This window comes from Mesoplodon mirus, assembly GCF_964341445.2.
Source record: "Mesoplodon mirus genome assembly, chromosome: 10".
NCBI lineage: Eukaryota > Metazoa > Chordata > Mammalia > Artiodactyla > Ziphiidae > Mesoplodon > Mesoplodon mirus.
In genome coordinates, this window is record NC_138986.1 from 48,711,043 (window position 1) to 48,724,807 (window position 13,765).

The 13,765-nt window shown below is 37.0% G+C and overlaps 1 protein-coding gene across 3 annotated transcripts in view; it reads left to right on the top strand.

The window, feature by feature from the left end:
• CDK19 (cyclin dependent kinase 19) overlaps positions 1-13,765 on the top strand; it is a 182,401-nt gene that overhangs the window by 64,491 nt on the left and 104,145 nt on the right. The window lies entirely within an intron of this gene.

Genomic DNA, 13,765 nt, shown 5'->3' on the forward strand with positions numbered 1-13,765 from the left:
AGTTGCATAAAGTTTTTGATTACTTGAAAGTCATTGTTGAACATTCTCTTAATGATATTTAGGATTTATAATCTTAGGAATACTGAGCTAAATTATTATTTAATTAATTTGAATTATGATTGAGTATAATTATTAATTTAAGTTAGTAATTTAATATCTGTCTTTCCTGCAGTTTTAGGAGTGATACATGTCTTTATAGAGAAGAGGGTGATACTGTTAGATACTATGCATATAAAATATTTTTTCTGAAATAAGTGTTTTGGTGTTACATTTTACTAGTTGCTAGAAAAATAAGACTATCATAATAATAGGAGAATTCCTTAAAGAAAGATCATTTTTTGTGTGTGTCTTTATATGGCATACTTGTACATTTAAGAAATGATTGTCCATAAGAATACCTAACATTTCCTGAGTATTTACCAGGTACCAGGCTTACTAAGTGCTTTTAAGTATTGATTAATTTAATTTTCACAACAATCATGAAATAAGTACTTTTAATAGCCCCATTTTACAGATTAGTAAACAAAGGCAAAATCATAATTATGGCTTAGAAGTCTTAATATTATGTTCCCTTATTTTAATTCCTCAGTTCCTTATTTTAGTGTTTTAGTTTCTTATTGGGGCTTTATCATGATATCACATCCATAAGGGATTTCTGTCTCTAAATTATTAAATATATTGTCTATATCCATTAGATATTTCTGTCTCTCATTTGGTAATTATTACATATATTGCCCATGGTTCCATATTTCTACTTCACTCACATGGAAGCACTACATCATCACTCTTAATCATAAGAAAAAGAATGATGCAAAGAACGCATGAGGCAGGATTTCTTTACACCTTAGTGGCTAAGCTAGCCATGAGTCTCAGTTTCCTTATTTGTGAAATAAGGGAATTATAAGGTCCCTTCTAGTCATAAATTCTTTGATTTCAGAATCGGAGCTTCTCACCAGACTGTTCACAGTTTGAAGGGCAGGGACCTTGTCTTTTTATCCCTAGTTCCTAGCATAACTACCTGGCACATAGCAGGTGCCCCATAAATGTTTTTTGAATAAATCAATAAATAAACAGAACAAAAAAGTTCTATATGATCCTAAGTTTGCTTTAGAATATAAATTTATTATTTAAAATTTTCATTTTGGCAGTTTTCCATTAACTGTAAATTGGTGTTTATAATGCCCTACCAGAATAAGCATTTGATATATGATTTTTAACTCCCTGAAAGCCATAACATTATTATTTCAACCAATATGAATATCACTGGTGTGCAATTTTGCTATTTTAGAGTACCATAATTTAGTATAGCATTAATTCAACTTCCATGAGTTAATTGGGTTAATAGCTGAAATTTAAGGTATTGATTATTAGGAAATGAAGACCCAATTCTAGATGTTCTTTTTGAAACAGAGACATATCTTCTGAGGAATACATGGGTTCCGTTTTCTCAACATCCTCACTAGCATTTGTCATGTCTTATTTTATGATAGTAGCCATTTCAACAGGTGTGAGGTGATATCTTACTGTGGTTTTGATTTGCATTTCCTTGATGATTAGTCATGTTGAGCACCTTTTCATGGACCTGCTGGCCATCTGTATATCTTATTCTTTGGAAAAATATCTGTTCAGTCCCCCTGCCCATTTTTTAATTGGATGATGATGTTGATGATGATTTTTGCTATTGAGTTGTATGCATTCCTGATATATTTTGGATATTAACCACTTATCAGATAAATAGTTTGCAAATATCTTCTACTCTGTAGGTTGCCTTTTCATTTTGTTGATTGCTTCTTTTGCTGTGCAGAAGCTGGAAAAACTTAACTCTTAAACTCATTCACAGTTTCTATATTTTTATTGAGGGTTTGCCTAATAGAACTTTAGGAAGTATGCAGAGTTTCTGGATTGAATAATTTTTTTTATCATTTCCTGAATGACTTAGCTGCAACATGATAGGGATTTTGACAGAAGGTTAGCATGTATGTTATTGCATAGTGGCTAAGTGCATACTTCTTTGTAAATTATAAGCTCACGGACACAGTTTTATAATTATTGCTTTATGCAGTTGTCTTTTAAATCACATAGAAAAAAAAGAGTTAAGAACAAAAATACATTTATGCTGTCTTTTCTATTTACCCATGTTGTTACCTTTACCAGTGCTCTTTATTTTTTGTGTAGATATGGGTTACTGTCATATATATAGTTCTTTGATTTTAACTGAAGGTCCCCCTTTAGTATTTTTTTGTAGAGCAGACCTTCTAGGAATGAATTTTCTCAGTTTTTGTATTTGGGACTATCTTAATTTCTTCTTTTTTTTCCTTCATCACCTGTTTCTCCTTTGTTTTTTGCAGCATAGTTTTGACGGATATAGAATTCTTGAATGACAGTCTTTTTCTTTCTTCACCTTGACTATGTTATCTCACTGCCTTTTGGCCTCCGTGGTTTCTGATGAGAAGTCAGCTGTTAATCCATGAGAATCTCTTGAACATTAGGAGTTATTTTCTTGCTACTTTAAAGATTCTGTCTTTGTCTTTGTCTTTTGAAAGTTTGATTATGATATGTGTAGGTGTGGAACCTACTTGGAATTCGTTGAGTTTCTTGGATGTAGAGATTAATTTTTTTTTTTTAATCAAAGTTGGGAAGTTTTCAGCCATCATTTCTTTAGATATTCTTTCTGCCCTTTTCTTTCTCTCCTCTCCTCCTGAGACTGCCATTATATTTACAGGCTTGATGGTGTCCCAAAGGTCACTGAGGCTCTGTTGATTTTTTTCTAATTCTCTTTTCCTATTTATTGCTCAGACAGGATATTTTCAATTGCCTATCTTCAAGTTTGCTGATTCTTTCTTCTGCCAGCTTGAATTTGCTGCTAAGCCCCCCTCTAGTGAAATTTTCATTGTAGTTATTTTACTTTTTGATTCCAAAATTGCTATATGGTTCTTCTTCTTCTTCTTCTTTTTTTAATAGACTTTACTTTTTAGAGCAGTATTAAGTTTACAGCAAAATTGAATGAAAGTTCTAGAGATTTCCCGTATACTCCCTACCCCAACACATGCATAGCCTAACCTATTAGCAGCATCCTCCACCAGAGTAGTACATTTGTTACAACTGATGAACCTATGTTGATACTCAAAGACCATAGTTTACAATAGGGTTCACTCTTGGTGTTGTATACTTTATGGGTTTGGACAGATGTCTAATGACATGTATCCACCATTATGGTATCATACAGAGTAGTTCCACTGCCCTAAAAATCTTCTGTGCCCCACCTTTTCATCCTAAACTCATTCCCCACCCCCTTCCCCATAATCACAGATCTTTTTACTGTTTACATAATTTTGCCTTTTCCAGAATGTCATATAGATGGAATCATACAGTATGTAGCCTTTTGAGATTGGCTTCTTTCACTTAATAATATGCATTTAAAATTCCTCCATATCTGTCATGGCTTGATAGCTCATTTCTTTTTAGTGCTGAATAATATTCCATCGTCTCGATGTATTACAGTTTGTTTACACATTCATCTACTAAAGTACATCTTGGTTGCTTCCAAGTTTTGGTAATTATGAGTAAAGCTGCTGTAAACATTGTGTGTAGGCTTTTTTGTGGACATAACTTTTCAATTCCTTTGGGCAAATATCAGCACAGTTGCTGGACTGCATGGTAAGAGTATGTTTAGTTTAGTAAGAAACCACCAAACTGTCTTACAAAGTGGCTGTGCCATTTTGCATTCTCACTGCCAGTGGATGAGAGATCCTGTTGCTCCACATCCTCACCAATATTTGTTGTTGTTAGCGTTCTGGATTTAGCCATTCTAATAGGTGTGTAGTGGTATCTTGTTGTTTAATGAAACTCTGCTTTAGCCTTTAAGTCCTGCTTGTATGGCATTAAGAGATGTGAGATTAGAGTCTTTTCAGATATTTCCTGGACATACCCATAGCTTTGCATATTGGCATGGTTACAGTCTTTACTACCTAGTTTCATTTATAGAAAATTCTAGAAAATGAAAACTAATCTGTAGTGGTGGATAGTAGATCATTGACTGTGTGGGGATGGGAATAGAAACAGGGATGTATTACAAAGGAGCATGAGGAGTCTCTTGCGGATGATGTAAGTCTTCATCATTGTGATTGTCATGATGGTTTCATGGGTTTGTATCAATAATAAAACTTGAAAATGGTATGCACTTATAGCTCAGTAAATTCAGGGGGAAATCAGTAAAGGCATATGGGATTATTAGTGGATCAAGGGTCTGTGAAAAAGGAATTTATAAGAATCAATGGATCACAAGCAAAGCTGGAGGGATTGGCCTTGAATAGGAAATGGAACAGATAGTTTATCCTGTGAAACTACAGTGACAGAAGAAAGGATGGTGTCAACATATGTCAGTTTGCTAGGGAGATGATGAGGTAGTTACATTCTTGTGCCTCTTTTTTTGTGTGTGTGAATGTTAATGTGGTGAATGTTTTAAGTTATTGAAGGCTATTTGAAAATTTGCTGATCAAAAATAAGGTTATAGAAGTGTTATAGTCCACCTAAAGTAGGAGACCAGTCATGGCACCAGTCTGCATGACTGTACTGTTTTCTTCATTATAAGCCCAGTGTAAGAAGGGAGAATTCGAATTTTTTTTGACTGATGCAGTAGGACAGAAATAGAGAGTCAGAGAAGTTAGGAGGGACTGATAGGTTGGGGAGAATGTAGACAACATCATAAATGAAAAAGCAGATAGAACTTGTTCTTTGCCTTTTTCCTTCTGTATCCCATAATATTATCTACCTCCTGGCATTTTCTCATTCATATATAGACACATAGGTAAGAGGCTTTTGATTTGGAGAAAATTAGGAACAATTTCACTCATTACTCTAAAAGGATGGGACTGTGACTGCAGGACACCTTCTGAGAGCAGGGTTGGATGATGAGAAAAGAAGTCAAAGAACTTGTAGCCATGGAGTGAACTTGGAAGAATGTGTACAGGATGGGAAGAAGTTTAAGAACTAAGATGCATTACTACCTCAAGTGTCACCAATAAAGAAAATCATATCACATTTTAATTTCATTTGAACCTTATTGATCACAGGTGAATTATAACCCCATATCTTTGTACAGTGCTTTACAGTTTACAATATGCCATATCAGGGAATAATTCTGGGTGATGAACATACTAGGAACATGTGAACGTGAGCCCTTTTAGCTTGAGCTTACAGGGGAGTTCTAATGTAAAGTTTTTTTTACCTTTGTGGCCTGTGTAATCATAAGGTTGCTAGGTTGGAAAAGTGATAAACACCATTAATTCAGATCACATTAATTTGTTTCCTGGTTATGAAATTCAAAAATGTTTATTATAAAATTCTCAGAGGACTTCCCTGGTGGCGCAGTGGTTGAGAGTCTGCCTGCCGATGCAGGGGACACGGGTTCGTGCCCCGGTCCGGTAGGATCCCACATGCTGCGGAGCGGCTGGGCCCGTGAGCCATGGCCGCTGAGCCTGCGCGTCCGGAGCCTGTGCTCCGCAACGGGAGAGGCCACAACAGTAAGAGGTCCGCGTACCGCAAAAAAAAAAAAAAAAAAAAATCTCAGAGAGTGTAGAAAAAGCATGTTAAGAGCATCTGTTAACACTAACACTTAGAAATAATCACTATTAATATTTTGTGTATAGTCTAGACTTTTTTCTTTGCAAAAATACAGAGGATTTTTTTCCCATAAGAGTGAGGAGTCCATCAATTTTTTATAAAATGTAATTTCATCTGGGGTAATACAAAGGTAAAATTTTAACTATCAAAATAATAATTGTGCTAGTTCTGTGGGATATAAGAAAAATTATAACTCTGGAGTACTCTTCAAAAAATTGAGGGCTTCCCTGGTGGTGCAGTGGTTGAGAGTCCGCCTGCCGATGCAGGGGACACGGATTCGTGCTCCGGTCCGGGAAGATCCCACATGCCGTGGAGCGGTTGGGCCCGTGAGCCATGGCCGCTGAGCCTGCGCGTCCGGAGCCTGTGCTCCGCAACGGGAGGGGCCACAGCAGTGAGAGGCCCGCGTACCACAAAAAAAAAAAAAAAAAAAAAAATTGAGATGGTCCCAAAGAAAGTGAAGACAGACTGGAAGGAAAATTAGTCAAGCAAAGAAGGATGGAGGGCATAGGTTGAGGAGGGAAGAGAAATAGAGAAAACTTGACTTCATGTCAGATTGCGTCTTCCTCAGTTTTGCCTTGTGTTACTGAGAAGCCACTTCCTCAGTCACCTCTGCTCAGTTTTTCCCAGTGTATGTCTCTGCCAGCATCCCAGAATCAATGCTCCCATGGTGACAGGTGGGATCAGTTGTAATGGATTGTTGCTTGCCGTTTTTCTGCATAGCACAAAGCAGGCAGGGTAGAGTGGCAGTTAAAACATTATTTGCTACTATTTTTTTCCCCTGTCTTGCCACCTTGGTGGCGTAGCAGGCCGCTATGTAAACTTAAGTGGAATGCTTGGAACTTTCCCTTGTCTTCAAGGAATTAGCCCTTTTTTTTTTTAAATTTATGAAATGGAAATGGTAAAATGTGTGTTTGCTGTGGATTCCTTGAGAACTGTAATTCTTTTTTTATTTTTATTTATTTTATTTTTGGCTCCGTTGGGTCTTCGTTGCTGCGTGCGGGCTTTCTCTAATTGTGGCAAGCGGGGTCTTCTCTTTGCTGCGGTGCGCGAGCTTCTCATTGTGGTGGCTTCCCTTGTTGTGGATCATGGGCTCTAGGCACGTGGGCTTCAGTAGTTGTGGCATGCGGGCTCAGTAGTTGCGGCTTGCGGGCTCTAGAGCGCAAGCTCAGTAGTTGTGGTGCATGGGCTTAGTTGCTCCATGGGATGTGGGATCTTCCTGGACCAGGACTTGAACCCGTGTCCCCTGCATTGGCAGGTGGATTCTTAACCACTGTGCCACCAGGGAAGTCTCAAAGCTCTAATTCTTACTAATACATTTATTTTTATCAACCTTAAAACTGTTTTGTTAAATTTCATGAATTGAAAGTTGAGAAATGTCTGTTTATTCTCATTAAGATTATTTAATTGTATCTCAGTTGCTTTCATGTTGCACTGAGTGCAGATTTTTTCTTAAATATGTGTCCAACTTTCTAAGAGTATAGATGTGTGGAAATAAATCTGTGATTCAGGTAATTTACCCTTTCTGTGCAAGGGACAAAATCAAAAAATAGTACTAAGATTTTTGTGAAAAATACTAAAGGTATAAAAAGTTTTCTTTTTTCAGTAGACTTTTAACATGGTCTTCTGTAATAATTATTTTCATAAAAAGTTTGGCGTGATTTGGGTGACTAGAACTAAATTAATCATGTATGAAATGGTCTTGGAGCAAAATCTGTTCTTTGGTATGATCTTTGTGTTCTCCTTAGAGACAAACAGAAGTTTACTTTTGGGATTGAAGACTCAGCATAGATTTTTTTCTTCTTTAAAACGTGGGTTTTTTTTTCCCCTTGCATTGGATAGTGATAGCTACTACTTTTCTCATGAAGATAATATATTTAGTTTGTTTGGCATTTAAATAAATATATTCTTGCTGACTCCTGTAATGAAAAATGAAGCCTTGAATGAGTTGGGGAGTAGGGTTTGGGATTATTTTAGGATGAGTCTGGGAGATGGATATAGGGTCAGCACAAAGGGAGGAACCATCATAGGATGGAAAATAGATCCTTTCAAAAGCTGAAAAAGTACAAGGGGGCGGGTAGAAGGAGTCAGCAAGCAGATCGATTCTCCAGTCCTTTGGTATATCTGTCTTCCTTACTGTAGATATTAGGTCATGAGTCTCTTCAAAGTTATTATTATTCGTGTGTGTGTGTGTACGTGTGTGTGCATGCATGCACCTTTTGGAGTATGTTTCAAGCTGCTTTATGTTTCCTCTGAGAAGACTAAGTGACCAATCTTTGTATTCTCAGCAGCAGATTTAAATACCTATTGTTGCCAATGGTAGAAAAGAGGTGGGCCATATCAGTTTCTGCGGTTTTGTATAAAGGTGACAAATATGAGAAGGAACAGTTTGAGAAGAGATAATACTGGTTTTGCTCACCAGTTTCTCGTGTGTGTGTGTCAATGGTTGTTTTATTATTACTATTGATCGTAACTTTTTCCTATTTAAACTCTAACTAAAAAAACATAACTTTCAGTTAAAATTGTTTTCTGTGGTCAAAGTAAATTATTTTTAAGGAATTATACATTTAATTTTTAACGTTTATTATTATAGAAGATACTGAATTATAAAATTTAACAAACTTGGTAATTCTACATTCAAAATAAGAGACTGAACTGGGAAAACAAAGTATTTATTTGAAAAAAAAATATGGCTTAGGTTTCAGATTGTAAAGTGGGAGAGAATATGGACTTTGGTATCAGATAGACTTGAGGTTGTATCTGGACTTCACCATTACTCCTCTATATCTTGAGCAAGGACCCATTTTCTAGGTGGCTATAGAAATGAAGGTGTTTTCAGGGGGAATCAGGTTGTACCTGATTTGCTTCGAGGGCTAGCAATGCCAAGGAAGCAGGCCATGCAGCAGTCCATAGGTTGCCTGGATTCTCAGAATCCCTAAGCCTCTTAACTTGCTGATGTTCCAGGTCATTCTCAGCTTCACCTTATAACCAGACTATCAACTAAATCTCATAAATATTTAGACAAAACACTTCTTTTCAAATATGTTCAAGAATCATATAAGTTCTTAGGAGGGAGGAGTTGCATGTGAGAGGAGAGAGTCTGACCATTGCATATATGTTAGTGGCACATACTGCATCTAAGTTCTTGGGTTAAAATATGGCTTATTTCCACTCTTATTTCTAGTTCATCTTTCAGACTACTTACTCTGATTTATCTGGATTTGGAATTAAACATCTTTCTCAGTCTGTGCAGTCTCTTTTTTTTTTTCTTTTTTTGGCCTAATAAAAATGATTAATCCTATAAACCAACTATCAACATATCTGATTTCTGTTAACCTTAGTTTCTTCATGTCTAAAATTAGATTAATAGTACCTAATCTCACAGACTTGTACTAAGGATAAATTAAAGTGTGTAAGCCTTTTGGCTCATAACCTTCAGTTCCCAGTGAAGGTTAGCTTTCCTCCTTTCTTTTAAGTTGAATTCGTTAGTGTGATGGAAAAGTAAATTGTGGGTGGCCTTAGCTTAGATCAGTAATAATAAATAGGGGGCCGGTGAATGTCTTTTAAAAATTCAGGGGCCTCCCTGGTGGCGCAGTGGTTGAGAGTCCGCCTGCCGATGCAGGGGATACGGGTTCGTGCCCCGGTCTGGGAGGATCCCATATGCCGCGGAGCGGCTGGGCCCGTGAGCCATGGCCGCTGAGCCTGTGCGTCCGGAGCCTGTGCTCCGCAACGGGAGAGGCCACAACAGTGAGAGGCCCGCGTACAGCAAAAAAAAAAAAAAAAAAAAAAAAAAAAAAAATTCAGTCACTTTGTTGTGGTCTCTGAACGCTAAGTTATATTTAAAATGTACTTTAGTGGCAGATACAGTTGTGCCCCTTCCTCAGATATATCAGTCAGTTAACAGATACTGATGATCACTACTCTTTGGAACACATAGTGTTGCTTGCTGAGAGAATACAGAGCAGTATTTTCAGGAAGGTGGCAGTCTTTTTAAATCAGTTGTTGGGAATGTGAAATGTCTTTTCCCTCAGGAAACATTGATATAAATGATGCCCAGGTTTCTGGTCTCCGCCCCCAAAGCCTATTTGGCCTATGTGTAACTGAATTATGGTACTCTAGTACTGTAGTACTTGAGGACTACTTATAACATTGTTTCTATGGAGAACACATTCAGAATTAAAACCTTACATGCCAGGATACCTCTTGCCTTGTCATAGTTTTTTAAATGGGAACAGGCTCTTCAGGTTCAGGTCACTGGCCAGGGGTTCAAGGCATTAGAAATTAGAGTAGGGATTGGGGGAGATAAGCCATAGTGTCAGAGGATAGGTGGTTTTATGGCACCCAGAAGTATGGAATGGAAATTGTATTATCCAAGCAGCGGGTTTGGGGGATAGGTCTTTACCTGGGAGAAAAAGAGTAGGGAGTAGATAACGAGGGAGTTAAGGCAGGCTGGGGGACCTGGTAGGCAGCTGGTAGGGTTTCAGGTAGAAACCAGGAAAACGAGGAATGGAGGCACTTGGACAATCAGTAGCCATCTTGAGTCAGTGGAGAGAGCTAGTGGACAGGGAAGTCTAAAGTGATAGAGATCACAAATAGGGAAAGCCCGTAATTAGGATTTTGGTACAATAACACATTATAACAAAAAAATTAGATTATTTGGGAAAAGGAGTTTAGTTACTTCAGGTACCAGTAGATTATCAAAATGACATAGTCTTACATATTATTCTTCTCTTACTTTGGCCTTATATGACTTCTGGTGATATAAGCTGTTCACATTTTTAATATAGATCTTTGACTTAAATAATGAACAAACAGGTGGTGCAGTGGTTAAGAATCCGCCTGCCAGTGCAGGGGACACGGGTTCGATCTCTGGTCCGGGAAGATCCCACATGCCACGGAACAACTAAGCCCATGTGCCACAACATCTGAGCCTGCGCTCTAGAGCCTGCGAGCCACAACTACTGAGCCTGTGTGCCACAACTGCTGAAGTCTGCGCACCTAGAGCCAACGTTGCGAAACGAGAAGCCACTGTGATGAGAAGCCCATGCACCACAATGAAGAGTAGCCCCTGCTCGCCGTAACTAGAGAAAGCCCACATGCAGCAATGAAGACCCAACGCAGCCAAACATAAATAATAAATAAATAAAATAGCGAACAAACAGTAACCAATCAGAACAGTGCAAAGTCAAGATGAAGTAGAACTTTAACAGATACAAACTAGAGTTAATAGACTGCATTTGGAAAGGATGAAGATTATAGTTCAAAACCAGATAATTGTGTTTTGTTATAATGGACAGTTATATGTTATTATAATGGGAATGAGATAAACTGATAAAACATAGATACAGTAAGTCCCCTACATATGAACCTTCAAGTTGCAGACTTTCAAAGATGTGAACCTGTGTTGGCGTGTCCCATCATGTTAAGTTAGTTCACGGGTCTGGCATGCATGCATCCTCTACAAGTGTTGTACCTTTGTGTACTTTACTGTACAGTACTGTGTAGAGTATAGTAGTGCAGTATCTTTATTTCAAGCCCAGGATGTCCGGAAGCAAGTGTAAAAGCAGCAGTGATGTAGCTGGTACTGCTGTACTTTTCAAGGTACTGTACTGTAAAAATGTTTTCTTTATTTTTTATGTTTGTTTGTTTTTTATGTATTATTTGTGTGAAAAGTATTATAAACCTATTACAGTTCAGTACTATATAGCCAATTGTATTAGTTGGGTACCTGGGCTAACTTTGTTGAACTTACTAACAAATTGGACTTACAAACGCGCTCTCAGAATGTAACTTGTTTGTATGTAGAAGGATTTACTGTATTGGTTTACAAGCTTCTTAGTATACTCAGCAGCTCAGTAATTTCAAAGCTTGAATGGGCTATTTTTCGTAGAAGAATGTTCTAATTAGTTGGAAATTTTACAGTTTTTAGATTTTAGTGATGTTATTAGATAATATAGCATTCAAATAGTTGAAGAAAATTAGCATTTAAAACAAAATGACTGCCAGCGGATTACAGTTTGCTTAAGATAATGTTAAGTACTCTTTTTTTAAAATTTTATTTATTTAATTAATTTATTTATTTAATTTATTTATTTTTGGCTGTGCTGGGTCTTCCTCGCTGCGTGCGTGCCCTCTCCAGCTGTGGCGAGTGGGGGCTAGTCTTCGCTGCAGTGCACGGGCCTCCCACTGAGGTGGCTTCTCCTGTTGCAGAGCACGGGCTCTAGGCACACAGGCGTCTGTAGTTGTGGCTCGCGGGCTCTGGAGCGCAGGCTCAGCAGTTGTGGCGCACGGGCTTCATTGCTCTGCAGCGTGTGGGAAACTCCCGGACCACGGCTTGAATCCCTGTCCCCTGTCCCCTGCATTGGCAGGCGGATTCCCAACCACTGCGCCACCTGGGAAGCCCACTAGATACTTATATAGTAAAATAATATCAGAAAAAAAAAAGATATTTGAAAATCTTATTTGCAGAGTAGTAAGTAACTAAGGTTTAGGTACAAGCTGTTTTTTAAAAATTTATTTTATTGAAGTATAGTTGATTTATGGGTACAAGCTGTTCTGTCACCTTTTTCCTCTGTAAGTAAATTCTAATTTTAAAAAGAAGCTTTTTTTTTTTCTTCTGGATTGCCAGCCTTTCTGAATTTTGCCACCTTATGTTAAATTAATCTGATTAATAAGCTTAACTTTTTTTGTGGTTTTGGTCTTTGGATGTTGCTGGCATGGTATTTATACTTTATTCCTCCTCAGAAAGAATTCTTAAAGTTAGGTTGTTTTAATCCAGTAGAAAAACAGGCTAAAGAGTTAAACAGGAACCTTTAAAAAATTGAAACATTAATAGCCAATAAATAAAAAAGATGCTCAATTATATTAATGATCAGAGAAATATAAAACCATAATAAGATATACTTTTTTGTGCTCCAGATTGGTAAACAGTATCAAGTATTTGCAATGATGTAGAATACTGGAACTGGCATGTAGTATTAGTGGAATTGTAAATTATTATATTGCAACACTGAGGAAAACAGTTTGTTTGTCTAGCAAAGTTAAGATACACATACCTTTTTACTGAACAACTTTACTCCTAGATATCCATGCTGTAGCAGTGCTTCTCAGCCCCAGTGGACCCAATCTCCCATTTTATAATAATTAATCTCTAGTCCCCTTTAGTACCCTGAGCTGAAATTCATAGATGATATGCATAATTTTAAAAATTACCATAATTCCTTAATATATTATAAAAAACAAAAGGTAATAATTTATAATGAAATAACATATTTAAATATGTAAGAATGAGACATTTTAATTGTAATATCTAAATGCTAATCAGGTCATAGATGCGTACCTAATTGTGGAACATGTAATCGAGTTGACACTCAGTGTGTGGTTTGGGTAGTGTTGCATTATCATTTTTTTTGTGTGTGTTGTGCTAAATCTGTACTGTGGTACATGTGAATTGATGAGCTTGTGGGCTTCACAAGTCAGTAGGAGATTCGGAAAAGAAATTCTAATTGTTCCCCAGAGTCTTACCTTGAATTCAAAGCAGTGTGAAGCTTATTAGTATGCTAAGTAATATCTTTATCTCGTCGTTTGATTTTTCATTTCACTTCTTTTTCTCCAATTGCTTATCCTGTTTGTTTCTCTTCTTGTTTCTTATGTTTTATGTATTTTCTGTCTTTTTTTTCTACCATTTGCCAAAAGTAGGTCTGTTCCATCACTGTAGCTGTTTGTAATTCCACAAAGAATGTCTGTACTTGTGTTATCTGTTTTTCTTCTTATCTGGGACTGTCTTCCTATCTATTCAGTTATGCATGGTATGTAGGTTCATACTCAGATGGTAGGTAGCTTTATAGCAGAATTTCCCCAGAAGCATAAGGAAATTTTTTATTACATAAAAAATTGCTCAACTAAGTTATTAATTCGCAATTTGAAATGCTTTCATTTTTCTCTAAAACAAAAATTAACAGTCCAGTGGGCTTTTGGAATTGAGATTTCCATTGTTGTAGGTTTTTTGTTTTTGTTCATACATTAGCATTTAAAAAATATTTTTAGTGTAGATTCACTCTGCCTTCATAAAATTTAGGTCAGGGATTGTGTCTATATATTCACTCTTGAATCCTTGGACTCTGTCTAATACTGTGCTTGGAACAAA